Genomic DNA, 15,764 nt, shown 5'->3' on the forward strand with positions numbered 1-15,764 from the left:
CGACACCCAGACTATGTCAGCTGACTGGAAAGAAAACGGTATGGAATTGGGACCCTGTCGCGCAGGAAGAATATGAGGCGTTAAAGAAGGCACTTCTATCGGCACCTCTTCTCGGGCATCCAGACCTAGGGAAAGAGTTTTGTATGGCCACGGACAGTTCTCGTAGTGGACTTGGGGTAACATTGTTCCAAGAGCAAGAGCAAGGAGGAGAAGTAATACAACAACCTATTGCATTTGCGAGCCGAGTGCTTAGCAAAGCTGAGAGAAATTACACGGTAACTGAGCTTGAAGCTTTGGCAATAGTATGGGGTTTTAGTAAGTTTAGATACTATTTGTATGGGAGGCATACTAAAATCTCTACTGACCACAAGTCACTACAGTTTCTGATGTCGGCCAAACTTAACCATAGACGACTCGCTAGGTGGGCACTCTATTTACAGGAGTTTCAGTTTTCGGTCATGTATATTCCTGGGCCACAGAATATAGTGGCAGATGCGTTGTCAATGAACCCAGTAGGTCATGGTCAATGCTTTGATGAGGAGGTAAACGAGAACAGATATGACATATTGTATATGCAGGGCGTGCCGTTCGAGAAATACATAGGGGCGTTACTCACAAATATCGCGAAAGAGCAGGATAACGACGCGTCATGGAGAATGGTGAAGGACAGAGTTAGAGCGAACTTAGATGCCAATATAGCGTGCTTTTATACAATTCAGAACGGGGTCCTTTTCTACCGTAGAAATCCGAACACACAGGACTGGGTGTTGTGTATACCAAATGAAATAGTCAACAAGTTGATCTGGTACACGCACCTAAGTTACGGGCATTACGGGGCAAGGAAATGCTGTAAGAAGTTAAGGGAATCAGTTTATTTCATTAGTAGGGAGAGGAGGATCAAGAACGTGCTGGGTAGTTGCAAATTGTGCCAGAAGGCAAAATCGTTAACTATCTCCTGCAAAGCACCGCTTTTTCCGATAGTGCCAGGTAGATTGAAGGAATTCGGAGCAACAGATTTGTTTGGCCCGCTACCTAAGTCAGTGCAAGGATATAGATATGTTTTAGTAGCAGTGGAATTGGTGTCAAAGTATGTGACTTTTACCGCATTGAAACGTGCGACGAGAAGGACAGTAGCAACAGCGATCGTTAAAAACTAACCACACTGAAGAGAAGAAGGATAAAACCGGTGTTCATATCCCGATACCATGCTGCAAGTAACCCCAGTGAAAGAATGGTAAAAGAACTGGGAAAGTTTTGTAAGATCTATTGCCATAGGCAACATAGAAGTTGGAGTATTTTTCTCAAAGATTTTCAGGACATCCTCAATGAGCTACCACATGGAGCAACTGGTTTATCGCCAATTACGGTACTAAAGAATGAACCACCACCAGATCGAGTCAGGGAGCTGGTAGATTTTCCGCGATCAGGAAAGCAGAGGCACACAGAAATTGTCAAGGTTGCGATAGAGCGTGTTAAGAAAGCAGCTAAGGATAGGCAGGAGAAGCAGAAAGGAAAGATCCGTAAGATCGAATTGGCAGTAGGAGACAAGGTTCTAATTAAAACTCATCGATTATCAAAGAAGCACAGATTCCTAACTAGCAAATTCTTTAGGGTGTATAGTGGACCATTCAGAGTGAGGCGGATTGTCCATGAAAATGCTGTACTGATTGAGACGATCAAGGGAAAACAATCTCGTGGGCTTCATCACATTTCTAACATCAAATTATGGAAAAGTTAAGGATAGATCGAAAGTAGGCAATTTATGGTAGATAGTGTATTTATTTGTGGCGTGTAATGTTGTGCAGGGGCAAATCGAACATAACAGTTTTCAGGCGGGATGTCAGGAAGTATGACGGAATAGACTGGTCGAATGAGTCATGAACAGGAGTCGACAGAGTGGTGTATGTACGTATTTTTGTCATATGAATAAGGATCAAGCAGAAACGACGTGATGATTAATGAGTGGATAAAGATGGTAGATAGAGAAGCGACGTGATAAATAGTAGTGGATAAAGGTGATATTTAAGGAGAGAAGCGACGTGAAGCAGTGTGATTAATAAAGAGAGATTCGACGTGATGAAACAGTGGTAAATAAAGGTGAGTAGAACTAATAATATGGAGATGTCTTAGAGGTATGTTACAGAGAAGCCTGTGTATGCTGCAATCGAGATTGATGCGAATGGCGAAGGAAGACCAGGAAATGATGGAGTAATGGACGGACGGAGAGCCGAAATACGAATGAAGAGATGAGGACAACTGCACAACGTGAAAGGACAAAGGGAGTATGAGATCCAGATGGTGAACGTTGTGGAATACTGACGTAAGATGTAATATAACTGTAAACCAAATTCTTACCATAACATTTGCTATATGAAAAAAATAATTTTTGTTGTTGTTGAGAGGCACCCACATGCCTTACTAATACTGTGGCATCAAGCAGTCAGGCTTGCAAGATGAGTGGTCTGCCAAGCGAGTGGATTCATTCTTATTTATCGAGTAACATGAACTCTCGTACTCACACTTAAGTTACAAGTTATCCTCCTATATGATTAATACACAACGGAAACACGCTTCGGACTATCAGTAATTTACACAACTCTGACTGTACACTACGCACTGGCAATACCACATTTTCTTTCTTTTTTCATTTAACGTCTTTTGTCAACACGTGGCCACCGCACTGAATATGAATGGCGCACACATTATAAATTTGGGACATTATGACAACATACAATTCGAAGGAAAAGTCCACCAATCTTTTTCTTTTCACTATCCTATTTATTCCGATAAATTCTCTAACCTAAACACACAAATTCTATAACCTACAACAATATCACATGAGAAATTCCGCCCAGTGGGCATGGCTTTACATTGGTGTATCTCTATATTATGGTCTCGTAATTATTTAACGCTACCATGCACTTTCTGGATAGGTTGGTGGATCTTTTATTATACCTCACAATCATCACGAAACTTTCCTCCGGACCGAGCGGTACAGAAGGAACAAGCATAACCCACTAATCTTTTGAAACTACCTTGCTACTCTCCCATGCAAACCACACATACCCAAATTACATGACATACACCACACTACAATATGAAATACTACACAGGGAATAGTCACAACATTACCACTTTCAGCTTTCCCACTTCAATTAATATTTATCCCAGTTTCACACGACACTGCCCCACTTCGTAATTCTACTTTCCTACTATGAACTCTGGAGATATATGCACGTCTTCCTGTGCAATGCAAGCCAAGTGGCGTTGATGGATAGACGGCCGACTCACCTTGCTTCTCTCTCAGAGTTTGAATCTAGCGTCACACGGAATCATATCACGCAAAGTAATATTAAGAACGTATTCATCACACACGCGAGTCCTCAACGGATACCATGGACGAGTACTTCTCTTTATCTTTTGTCTCATACACAGTTTGAGACTCACACAGTATTCACCACGTGGAAGTACTCGTCTTTAATTTCAAGTCCTGCACACGCCATTTCTTAAATATTTCAACTTATTGTATACACGCTAGTAATTCAGCTTAACTTAAGCACATGGAAGTATTTCAACTTATTGCTACACGTGGTTTCATTGCGACCATTGGTCACTTCCGAAGATTACTACAATCCCATTAATATTACCTGCCTGACATTTAATTCTCCCCACAAAAGTTCCTGAAATAGAGAAAGTAATATATCAAACTACTCTTAAATATTACGCATGCATACCATGTCTCCACTCTTTCGTCATTATGGAGCACAACTAAAACAGGTCTTAACAGCACAAGGTCCAGCAGCAGAGTGCTGAAACATGGCCGTTCTTGAGGTTCTCTCCCACCTCTGTCGGAGTGGGGGAGCACCTTTCTACCGCATTGGTCAGCCACATTTCAGGCGCTCAAAGCTCAGGCAAATTTCATCTCTTTGGTCCCACCAAAGGTGGCCAAAGGATCGACTCAAAGATGATCATATATTCACATTCACTATCTGCGGTTAGCAGACGACCATACATTCATTCATTTCACAGATCTCACCAAACTGGATGTAGAGATTTCCTTTGTGGGAGTGCACATGTGATCAATTAAATTAAAAAAAATGTCATTCTTTCCCACACTGGTACCTGGCTTCGCTGTATTAATTGAAATTGAGTTATTTTACAAAAAAAATGTGTTGTTCTGACAAAAATAATGAAGTATGTTGTACCTATTTTCAATGTCGGGCGGTACTGTGCCCTTTCTGACGTAAGATGTAATATAAGTGTAAACCTAAATCTTACCTTAACATTTGCTATATGAAAAAAATAATGTTTGTTGTTATTGAAGCCTGGTACCAGTATAACTAATCAAAACGGTACCAAGAACGTGTACAGTTATTTTGCAGGATGAATAATTTGTGTATTTTTTTGTTCTTAGATGAAATGTCGCAATTCTAAGTTGATATTTAGCAGGATGAATAATCGGTAAAGTGAATGCAGAGGTAAGCCGATGGAGAGAGGTTCCAGAGTGAAAGGACGAATTCGGAGACTGGAATGCTATCTCCGAAACAGCTTCATGTGTTATGTGGTTGAGTATAAGGGAGCAAAGGTATGGTATGTTGTCGTGAGTGTGGTGGTGTTAAGGTTAGCTAACTTCTAGACCTATTCTGTTAGTGTATTAATGGGTTGAATGAGAAGGAAAATGTGATGTTTGGTGAGTGAGAGTCGTAGAGTAGTGTGATCAACGCTCACACTCCTGTAAAGGGGATGCTACCGATCCGTAACTAAAACATTATTGTGTTTTATTGTTTGATTGGGATGAACCTCGATGGCAGGTCAGGATCTGACATGTGGATGGTACATACGTGTCCTAGAAATGTTGTTATATATAATAAAATGTAAAATATATAAAGAGATACTGATTTCAGTCTGTCACAAGCACAAAGGTGCATTGTATGTTGTAGATTTAGAGTCACCAGTTTCTAAAATGTTTATTGTGTTAGGATGTAAAAGTAGTTTACTATTTAATAACATGTGGTAGGTAATTGTGAGCTTTGAGATTATTTCTTATTTTTTGTTAGAACACTTTCAAGGGGTATTACTTTCAGTCTGTCACAAGCACAAAGGTGTGTTGTATATTGTAGTTTTAGGATCAACAGTTTCTAATATTTTCACTGTGATAGGATGTTAAAGTAGTCTACTATTTGATATTGTAATTATGAGCTGTATAGATTGTTTCTTATTCCTTTTTTTTAGCACTTTCATGTTTTGTATGAGGGACGACAGGTACAATCAGTAGCACAAGTATGGGCTGTATATAGAAAAGGGATAAATGTTGATGTATGTGTAGAAAACTAGGGTGTATAATTTTATTTTTTTTTAGAACAAAGATTCTTTTATTGCCAATGTATCTAATAGATCATACATGTAATCAATGAGTATTTAAATAATGTAAGAATATCATTTTGTCTGTAATGTTGTGAGGTGCACAGAAGGGTCCGACTGGTTGGGTGTCGTAGCGCTGAGGGGCTACACAGAACACACCCGTACCACATAAGCCAAGCAGACGTCGGCAACAGAACCGCGGCACTCCCCACTCCACTGCTGGTCGGGGTACACCCCACGCGCCCGCTAGAGCAGGTCAACGGCCTGGGGCGACATGCACGTACCACTGGCCATTCGTAAGTTCCGCCACCTTTACGACTGGGGAAAGTATCCCGCGGAGGCAACAGCGGGTGGTTTCTTCTGCTCAACGGCGCGCGCGGCGGCGCCACGGCAGAATGAACGACGCGCGGCAGAGTCCGGCGGGCATTTTGTAACAGCAACTATTAACTAGTAGTGGACTGTGGAGCTGTGAAACAAGATGACTGCTCGTATGTCTCCATAAGGTGGGAAGTGAAGGACTGGTGTTTCCGCGTTGTGAGTGGTGAAAAAGATTTTGTCTTTAGCAGACAGGACGATTGTTTTGTGTTGTCTTGACCACTGAACGGTGGGATCCATAAACTTTTGGCAGTGACTTGTTAAGTGTGCTTTGTGAATTGCATGTGGGACGCTTGGTATTCTTGAAGAGGACAGTTGTCGTTTGGTGACTAATTATTGGATGAACGCAAGAAACTAAAGTGGGACATTGACATTTGCAATCATAGTAGGAGACATTTCTTGAATTGGTGCGGGAATAAGTGCTGTTTGTTGGAACTTACGACTTTTAATTACACCATGAACTGAAAGGACAGAACCGTGGGTAATAGTAGTTGTAGGACCGTTTCTGGACAACCAGATTCGTGTGGATGGTACGCTGAGAGTGACTATGACATTTGTGTTTAATGTGAGATACAGTTTACTGTTCAGTGCGTGTTCAAAATGCCGATTTGAGTGAAAGACTTTCGTCCGGGTAACCATGGGGGAGCTTTGGCACCGAGACAGTGTTTCTAGGGAACCTGTCAGCAACTTTTTTGACCCCAAGAAAATCACAGAATGAAATGATTCCGTTTAACTCGCAAGATAGGGAATAATGTATTAATACTTGTAATTGAGTAAATTTTTTTATATGTTTCATTCCTGAAGGGACAGCAAGTGTAATTGTATTTCATTAACATTTGTGTTTAGAATTGTTAGTTTTTTTTTGTTCTGGGCTACCGGTTCACGTAGCATGTTTATTAGAAAATTTGGTACAAAGATGCTTAAATTATTAGCCAGTGGCGTAATACTAACGTAGCGGCTCTTGTTGCATAGGTCAGTAAGGTTGTCGCAGGGGACAAGAGTTTGCATTGCACAACAAATATCGGAATTAATTGATGCATTTTGATGTCGTGGACAGTAATGATCTTGTTGGTGTTGACTGAAGCCACTTATTTTCATTATCACAGTGGTGATATTTCACATTAAAGTGTAACGAAGGCTAGTCGAAATGCAAGTTCTTGTCGTCCAAATGTGTAACAACGGAGAAATGAGCAGTAGAGTAAGATACGAGAGCTACTGGTGGATTCAAGCACTTATTGCTAAACTATTTACTGCGTGTATTGATCAAAGTTGATGGACTGACTGGCTCAGCAGCAGGCATTTGTACTGGTGGACAAGGATAAGGTTAAACTCACAGTCGAGTAGTGGTGGCAATTGCTTAAGTGATGATAGTTAACGAGGTGTGACATGATGTCTTAGGTTGACTATATTACGTAACCAGTATGTAACTTGTGGTATATTTCATTGTTTTTCTTCTCAGTTTTATTCCTCTGTAGGTTTGATGTATATTTTAGAGTACTGATATGGAGCCTGACTTCTACGTGTAACTAGTATATGCAATTTTTTCTTTTGTTGATTTTGTTTTGTATTTAGACTTTGCTGTGTAAAGGTTTTTACCCCGCAATTTATGAATGTCAGATTACTTGCTCTGTGTTTGGATGGTGAGCTATTTAAAATTTCATGAGTACAATTAGTATTTTTTATTTGTTTTAGAATTATTGAAGTTTGGATTACTCCTAAAAATAACAGATGCTGGTAACTAAGCCAATTTTTATCTCTCCATTATTTTTTATTTGTATGATGTGATGTTTTATTTGTCATTTGGATTGTTGTAAATTTGTATGTGTACGTTACTCCGGATTGTGGAGAGTACAATAATGCAACAACTGTGTCAATAATTTGGTAAATTAACAGCATTTGGTCGTCTATTTGAGGTCACCAGGGGCTAAGGTCTCCTCCTCGTTATTTTGATGACTTGCTACGTTTGTTCTAATACAGCTTTCTTAAAAAAGTTCGGAACTACCCTCGTATTGCAAGGATAGTACCGTGCCATTTTTTCTGCATGGGTAGCCGGTGGTGAAAGGGTACAGTACCGCCTGACAGTGAAAATAGGTACAACATACTTCATTATTTTTGTCAGAACAACATATTTTTTCTAATAACAACTCAATTTCAATTAATACATTGAAGCCGGATACCAGTGTGGGAAAGAATGAATTTATTTATTTAATTGATCACATGTGCACTCCCACAAAATAAATCCCTACATCCAGTTTGGTGAGATCTGTGAAATGAATGAATGTATGTTGGTCTGCTAACCGCAGATAGTGAATGTGAATATATGATCATCTTTGATACGATCCTTTGGCCACCTTTGGTGGAACCAAAGAGATGAAACTTACTGGAGCTTTGAGCGCCTGAAATGTGGCTGACCAATACGGTAGCATGGTCTTCCCCCACCTCGACAGAGGTGCGAGATGATCTAAAGAACGGCCATATTTCAGCACTCTGCCGCTGGACCTTGTGCTGTTAAGAGCTGTCTTAGTTGTGCTCCGTAGAGACAAAAGAGTGGAGACATGGTATGCATGTGGAATATTTAAGAGTAGTTTGAAATAATAATTTCTCTATTTCAGGAACTTTTGTGGGGAGAATTAAATGTCAGGCAGGTAATATTAATGGGATTGTAGTAATCTTCGGAAGTGACCAACGGTCACAATGAAACCACGTGTAGCAATAAGTTGAAATACTTCCGTGTGCTTAAGTTAAGCTGAATTATTAGCGTGTGTACAATAAGTTGAAATATTTCAGAAATAGCGTGTGTACCGTAAGTTGAAATATTTAAGAAATGGCGTGTGTACCATAAGTTGAAATTGGAGACGAGTACTTCCACATGGTGAGTACTGTGTGAGTCTCAAACTGTGTATGAGACAAAAGATAAAGAGAAGTACTCGTCCATGGTATCAGTTGAGGACTCGCGTGTGTGATGAATACGTTCTTAATATTACTTTGCGTGATATGATTCCGTGTGACGCTAGATTCAAACTCTGAGAGAGAAGCAAGGTGAGTCGGCCGTCTATCCAGCAACGCCACTTGGCTTGCATTGCACAGGAAGACATGCATATATCTCCAGAGTTCATAGTAGGAAAGTAGAATTACGAAGTGGGGCAGTGTCGTGTGAAACTGGGATAAATATTAATTGAAGTGGGAAAGCTGAAAGTGATAATGTGACTATTCTCTGTGTAGTATTTCATATTGTAGTGTGGTGTGGTGTATGTCATGTAATTTGGGTATGTGTGGTTTGCATGGGAGAGTAGCAAGGTAGTTTCAAAAGATTAGTGGGTTATGCTTGTTCCTTCGGTACCGCTCCGTCTGGAGGAAAGTTTCGTGATGATGATTGTGAGAGTCGAAGTGTGAGATATAATAAAAAATCCACCATCCTATTCAGAAAGTGCACGGTAGCGTTAAATAATTACGAGACCATAAGGTAGAGAATCACCAATGTAAAGCCATGCCCACTGGGCGGAATTTCTCATGTGTTATTGTTGTAGGTTATAGAATTTGTGTGTTTAGGTTAGAGAATTTATCGGAATAAATAGGATAGTGAAAAGAAAAAGATTGGTGGACTTTTCCTTCGAATTGTATGTTGTCATGATGTCCCAAATTTATAATGTGTGCGCCATTCATATTCAGTGTGGTGGCCACGTGTTGATAAAAGCCGTTAAATAAAAGAAAAAAGAGAATGTGGTATTACCAGTGCGTAGTGAACAGTCAGAGTTCTGCAAATTACTGATGTGCGTTTCCGTTGCGTATTATTCATACAGGGGGTTGATTAGTGACTTAACTGTGAGTACGAGAGTTCATGTTACTCGATAAATAAGAATGAATCCACTCGCTTGGCAGACCACTCATCTTGCAGGCCTGACTGCTTGATGCCACAGTATGAGCAAGGTACGTGGGTGCCTCTCAGTGGTACTGTGTACTCGGTCAGTTGGAGTTCAGAACCCTTGGCGACCACACTGGATATTGGTAGTGCCTCTAATTGTTTAAATAAAATAGTGTATGTAAAATTATAAAGACTTATGTCCAGCACTGGTCAAGTCCTTTTCCCACGAATCCCTACGAGGAGGTGGCAGTCGGGTGATTGAGGTTACTCCAAGTGTCCTTTTTCGCGCCATTTACTTAGCTTAGTAGTGATACGCAAAATGACCTATCTTTAACGCCAAAATTCAAACTTTGCACCAGTTCCTAGGGAGAGATGATGGTTAGATGACATTGGTCAGTGGAGTTATCCCAAATAACCGATCTTCCCGCGATTTTCTTAGGTTAGTAGAGAGAGCCTTGGTGTGATGCATTATCCTGTTGGAATTTGAACTTCCCGCCAGTTTTCTAGGCTAGGGGAGAGAAGGGGGTGCTGCAATTCGCCATCTTGGATAACGTGTCTCGTGTCATCAGTTGACGGTATGGTCGGCATCTTGGATGACGTCATCGGCGCCATAACGGTAGTTTGGGGCAGAATCGGCATAGTACCAACACTGATGGGAGCTACACTGTAGATAGCCAACAGCGCGTGCCTCGCAGTCGTTAGTTTGTGAGATTGACAGGTTTTTTTTCCTCTGATATGTTTAGTGGATACGTTGTCGTGCAGGACGACACGTACAGGACCTCGGATATGTTTAGTGATACAATCTACTTGTGATGGAAGTTTTATTACTTGATTTGCATGATGTTTGCGGCAATACTCAAACGTTGAAAATATATTTTATTATGAAGATAGATCATTGTCAGATGGAAGTGAGTGTTTTAAGTGATCTATTTGATTCCTGTAAATTTTTAAACAATTAATTTGACAGGATAGTGCAAATGGATTATTTCACTCTAATTTTGATCTCGAAATTACATTAGCTTTCCCTTTGTCTGCAGGATTAGCCAATTGGAATACAGTATTCTGAGGAGAGATGAAAACCTCCACCTTCATGTTTGGAAAAAAATTGCAAATTTGTGGTAAGTTCCTATGTGCCCAAACTGCTTAGGTCATCGATCCCTAGGCTTACAGACTACTTAATCTAACTTAATTTAACTTACGCTAAGGACAACACACACACCCTTGCCCGAGGGAGGACTCTAAACTCCAATGGTGTTGTATTTCGTGATAGACAAGCAAGTAGTGGCTTTTTGAGAGCGACAGATCCAGGAAGCGAGTTTGGAATTTGCCAATCAGCATAACGCTGTCACTTGATGCTTTGTTTGGGGGCCGTGACATCGATGGAGGCCGATATCGGGTCCGTCGCTGGTGGTATTTGGTAAGGTGAACTGTAAATAGGACATTGAACTGTTTTGACCTTCATGACGGCGCCCTGACGGTAGACGCACGCTTGGGAGACCTCAAATGGTTGCTATTATATCGCACTTCGTTCCATTCCCTTGCGATTACAGTTATTATGCCATGGAGAGCAAGGGTACGGGGTGCAGCCGAGATGTCTAACCAAGTGGTGGAACCACGTCTCCCACAAACTAATTAAGTAAAGAATATGTATCAATGTATTATTAACTTCGATTTGAATTTCGTGTAGTGAGATCTTTCTTCTCGAGCACAGAGTGAGTATTTTTTCTACCAATTTCTTTCTGGGAGTGGTGGGGAGAGAGGCGCAAGGGGTAGGGGATTGGGATGTCCTCTGGTGGTGGCACTGTGCACTAGCTCAGTCGACCCCTGCATGTCAAGGTGAGCACAAACAGGAAAATTTCATATTAGATGACAACTTAAATATACAGCAGTGTAATTACATAATCAGGACATGTAGTTGCTGGATGTGGAAAATGAGATCCAGCCCCTGCAAGTTAAATTTTATAAGTAAACTGTGCTATATAATTAAATTTTATAAGTAAACTGTGCTATATAATTAAATTTCTGTTCGTGAGATCCTTTCTTTCGAGCACAGACGACAGCTTAGAGCCCATGGCGGAATCCATTCTCAGTCAGGAATTTGCCTTGGAAAGAATTCTTGCATGCGTCGGTATTCCACAGGGGCACTGTTTCGACTGGAATTTCTCTTGTCCTTTTGTTCAGGGATTAGCATTGTAACGGGACGTCCTCCTCTAGAATTACTTTTCCTTAACAGTAGTTGTCTGCAACAGTATTATTTTTCGAATTTTGGACAGGTCAATATTACCTCTTGCGTTTTTGAAAACTTTCATATAATTTTATAAAAATTATCTTATATTTAAAGCTAAAATTTATGAAAAGGAATTTCTTTATAAAATATTTTAGTTTCGATGTTATAATCGATAAGTACTAGTTCTGACTACAGTTAAAATTACTTTTTTTCTTAGAAACATTTGAAATTACAAATTATTTGCACACTTAAAATTTCTATTATTAATTACGCAATCCTGTATTGTTGTCTATGTTTATTTCTGGATTCATTTATGAAATAAAAATCGAAATTAATAACGTAACGAAAACTGGTAGGAATTCATTTGTTAAGAAAAACTTTAAACCCTTTGGAATATTGTTACTTCCACAGAGTGTGAGTCGTAAGCTTGCCCCCTGATGTGATCAGACGTATTTTTGTATAATGGGTGCGAACAATGAAATTTCGGCTTTGTTAACGTGAAAAATCAAAATACTATATGATATACTAAAACGTGAGAAATCAGTGGAAAATACAGTATTTATGAAAAAAGTTCAGCAGAAACAACCTTCCAATTTCTTTAGTTCAAACCAACCATGAGGACTTCATGTTAGATTTTCAGTTTCAAGTATCAGGTCCCTAGACAAGAAGAACTGGAGCCATCTCAACGTGATAAGCTACATAAACTCGAAAGTTTATTTTAATCTTCGCTCCTCTCAGATCTTCATAAAGGACTTTGCTTTATTAATTACTTGGATTGGGCATTGTTTAATGTGGACAATAGATGGCAGAAGGAAGGAGGGGGAGATTACATCGTGGCATCCAGTCTGTCAGTCGCGGAGCCTGCGTGACACTCTTGTGGATAGGCGCTCGGCGCGGTCGCGCTTTGCAGAATCCCGAGCGAGTTGTGTATGCATTGGTGCGAGCCGGCACTGGGTGCGGGCCAGAGGACCGGAGACGCCGAACGCACGTGCTTCACTATCGAAAGATTAACAGCGTAATTGTGTGTTTCCTTACGCGGTCGGGATAAAAAAAACGATCAATTTAATTACTTCTTTTCGATGTATTTTACAAGACCTGCATCATTCCCAAACAGCAGAGAATGAGCTGGAGAGATACAACCCATGCAAAACGAATTTTTTATAAATAACCAGTCAATCAAATAGTCAATCAAATTGATGGAGTGATAGGGGGCTATTCGAATAACTCTGGCCTGAAAGTGTACTTGTATCAGTGAGGGTGATTGGGAGGGTTCGGGGAGGGGGGGGGGGGAGGGGAGGGAACAATAGGGTAAGGACCTGTCAATCAAAAGAGAACAATAGGTTTGACCCTTATTGTAAGTTTGCCCCTGATGTAAGCAACTTGCACTAACAAAACGCGCTGATGCTGGCCTTGTCCCCCTATTATTGTTATTTGACACAATTTTTACACATCACTTAATACAATGGTCTGACTGATTGGAAATCAGAGGGGGGTGGGGGTCCATTTCTATCAATTTATAGTTTTAATACCGCACTATGATGGACTGGAGATATTTGGGATGATGGAACTTTTAATTTCCCCAATAACACAATTTAGCTGATTCCACAATCTTCGATTTTTACACACTATAACTGGCTGGAGATAGGAGGTACTGCACTGTGGGACTGATTGTGATTTGGGGGAGGGGAAGAGTTTTTAAATTTTCCACTAATTGAGTTAGTGTATCACCACAATCCTGGATTTTTTAATATTGCATTACGATTTTCCAGAGACGAGGAGGGAGGAAGGTAGGGGGGGCGGGGCGGAGGAAGGGGTGTGGCTTCACACTGATAAGAACAATGATGTCACGTATTAGTATGATAACGTTATGAGTTCAAGGTCATTGATGATATCATGTATGACTTTCAAAGAAGGTCAATAATTGTGTTCAAGATCAGCTAGTGGAACCGTAAAAATTCAAGGTGGGCTAGGTAGTACATACCTATAGTAATGAGGATGTCCATTATTTCTTATTCTGAAATTGAATCATGACGTCTTTTATTGTCTAATAAGGATAGTTGGTAAACACACTGCAAGATCCTCATGCACTGTAACAGCGTTTTGAACCACATAATAAGTAGCTGCTGCTGCTGTCTTGAATTCGATACACGTTCACAGCCATACAGCATGACACTGTTAGAAATCTGTGGACCCTGTTTATATATCAGCTGATCTATAACCATTGGATACAATCTTCCAATGCTTGTTTCTTTATGCACACTTCCAATGAGTGCAAGTAATGTCCAACGTCACACTGTTCATTAAAATTTTTAGCAGTGTGTTCTACCTTTTTCTGGTGATTTGATTCGCAGTGATGAATGTAACTGTTGCTGTGCTCGTTGCTTGTTGTGAAGCTACCCCAGGACCTTCTGTCACATCGGTAGGTTATTGGCCTTGATGAGCAGTTGTGGATCCTCTCCACATTGCCATTTCACAGGTGGATTGCAGACAAGCTTCTATTAGTTATCAGAGAAGCTGAGATCACTGGCTGATTCGTCCATATGGTCTGTCAGTGTTCAGGAGCTGAAGAGCACTGTAAATAGCGTTCAGAATACTGTGTGGTGCTACTGACGAACGATTACGAGTGGCCAGCAGTTCCCTACCTTCACCACTTTGACCACCGACCTTTCAACATGCATGACAGAATGCACACGTTACAAACAGTTAACACACAGTTAAGGTATCACCAGGAACCCGAAACTGTGGTATCGTCCAAATACCGAGGTGCCACACCAAAGTCGGCAACGTGCATCGATACCATAGTCATTAGCGATGTCTCGCTGCAGTCCGCAACAACGAACGAGAGGCGCTCCTGAAGACATTCCTCTTTCTTAGCATCACAGCGCTATCGCACTGAAGTCGATAGACAGCCGAGTATGGGCTCACTCTGCCCCAGTTCGTATCCTCCGATGAAACAGTCAACATCATGTAGTTAGGATACCCATATTATTCAAGTATCAGATGGAACTGTGCTCTTGTAAATGTTGAACTTGTACTTCAAGAGAACAGTTTGTAATTGTGTGCATCAAGTGAAGCTTTACTGTTCAAAGACAGTTGTAAATATTCGATTCATTCCTGTGCCAATGACCAGTATAAAGTGAAGTATAGCACTTTATCATTTTTGTAATGAAGTGGGCTAGTGTTTCGTATGTTGTAGTTCCGACCACCCATCTCTCAGAGCGATAAAAGTACCCACGGTTATGACCGGAAGATTGTAGTATTGTCAGATCGTAACAAATAAACTAACACCTGAAGGGCAAATTTCGAGCGCGACCTCCGTGGAGTGGTGATTGCTAGGCAACCCAATTTTGGGTTTTGAACTTCTGTGGCTTTCATATTTTCTTCAGAAGCCATTTTTTTCAATTTGACAGGGCACAATGGTCCAGTTATCTATTTTGATTTCACCTGAGATCTTCTCTTATTATCCTTATTCCTTATCTTGTTTTTTGTTTTGTTTTTAAATCTTGTTCTTTTTCTTTGCAATATTTTTCTCTGTCACGTGTGTTTACGTTGGCCCGCTCTATTATCTCCTCCTTCCACCTATGTGAAAGGATTTTCTCTGTGTACCATTCGATTTCCTTCTTTGTACTGTTCACCTAAAGTATCTGCCACCGGTTAATCGTACCCTTGGGCTTAGTTATTGTGGTAGCCGCACACCGTTCTTCCTCATAAACTGTCCCCTTTTGTGGCTTTGCTTGCCGTTGTGACTTGTTTCGAAACTGAAACTTGCACACTGTTACATATTCTTATTTCCAGTGTCCTGCAGTACCTACGCTCTTTGCTATATCCTTGGAACGTGGTTAGAATATCTCTTCTCATCTAATGATGACTGTACTCTCTTTGTCGTTGTGTCTACTTGCCCCTGATGAAATTAAATTTGATTATGGCATTTGTGGCCGG

Source organism: Schistocerca piceifrons, chromosome X (assembly GCF_021461385.2).
Source record: "Schistocerca piceifrons isolate TAMUIC-IGC-003096 chromosome X, iqSchPice1.1, whole genome shotgun sequence".
Lineage (NCBI taxonomy): Eukaryota > Metazoa > Arthropoda > Insecta > Orthoptera > Acrididae > Schistocerca > Schistocerca piceifrons.